General features: G+C 52.0%; 1 protein-coding gene across 1 annotated transcript in view; it reads right to left on the reverse strand.

The window, feature by feature from the left end:
* The window catches only part of LOC142466860 (uncharacterized), a 139,676-nt gene extending 139,043 nt beyond the window's left edge, over positions 1-633 (reverse strand). The window contains exon 1 of the mRNA XM_075572389.1: positions 498-633. The gene's annotated coding sequence lies outside the window, so the exon portion shown is untranslated. The remainder of the gene's footprint in view (positions 1-497) is intronic.
* Between the last annotated feature and the right edge of the window lie 683 nt (positions 634-1,316).

Here is a 1,316-nt window from a genome sequence, read left to right on the forward strand (position 1 = left end):
GGGGAGAACTTTTTTTATTTCTTGTTATCGTATTATTCTGTCCCAGAGCACCACCAGCCCCCATTACTGGGAGCACATTGCTGGGGTTTTTGTCCCCAGTACATTGATCTCTGGTGCAGGGTTTATGAGCCCTGTGCTAAGGGAACCAGACCAGGATTTGGCAGCAGACCCCAACACTCCCCCCTCTGTGTGTTATCTAACCTCTTGTACTGTATCTGTCATTATTAGGAGCTGGGGGACCGGGGATAAAGGGGCGTGTCCGAAGCTGCGTCACCCGTTACCCACAATCCCTGTTGTTAGCAGCAGTGACCCTGATCACGTGATACAGGCGGCGCGCTCCGGTAAAGGAGGTTCCCTGAGTTACAATGTGTGGGGGTTCTTCCCCTGCAGCAGCGGGGCTCGCTCATTGGTTAGAGCAGGAGAGGCTCAGGGGGCGTGTTTAAGTCCCTGCTTGAAGGGGGGGGCAGCTATACAGGCGGCGGCGCGCGGACACTCACCGCAGAGGGGGGATCCTGCCTGACTCTCCCGGCCCCTCCCAGCTGCTGCATGTGTGGGAGACGTTGCTGCTGCTGCTCTCTGCCCGGCTGAGAAGGGATTGCTTCCTGCTGCCCATGTGCCTCCGATCTAGAGCGACCACGTGACCAGCAGCAGCCAATCACAGTAATAATAATAACCAGCACCAGAGGGGTTAAAGGGGAGGAGACACCATGAGACTGTCCCTGCCGGGGGCGTGGCTTAGAGGGACATCACGTGATGAGGACAAGCAAAGCCAGATGTTCATAGCAAATGTCAGAAAATGTTTTATATAATTATTAATTATCTTTATCCCATGTGTCATTAAAAAGAAATTGCTGGGTAAGGAAAGGTGCGATGTTACGGTAACCACACACCTGAGGTGTATTGCAGTTGCCGTTCATAAGACAAGTGATGGATAGAGGGGGGGGGGCCTCGCCCTCGGGACGTGACTCCCCCTCCCCCCAAAAGTTACTTTTATAACATAAGATGGCGGCCGAATGTAGGTTCCCTTTGTGCAAATAGCTAACAAGTAATGTTTAATTCTGCGATTAACAAACCCATTACAAACTGCGCGTAACCTTTACCATCAAGGTGTCTGCCACTGACATAAATAATTGCTATACGTGCTGCTCGGCCTTATGTAGCCATGCCATCTATGACTACTAGTCTGTCCTCCTGGCAGTAAGTCCTAGTAAGAGCAGACCTGCCAGTAAGTAATATGGATTTTCCGCACTCCCTACAGTGCTTTAGAGTGGCGGGGAGGCGATGACATCAGGCCTGAACATGTCCAATCATGGGAC

Source organism: Ascaphus truei, chromosome 15 (assembly GCF_040206685.1).
Source record: "Ascaphus truei isolate aAscTru1 chromosome 15, aAscTru1.hap1, whole genome shotgun sequence".
Classification (NCBI taxonomy): domain Eukaryota; kingdom Metazoa; phylum Chordata; class Amphibia; order Anura; family Ascaphidae; genus Ascaphus; species Ascaphus truei.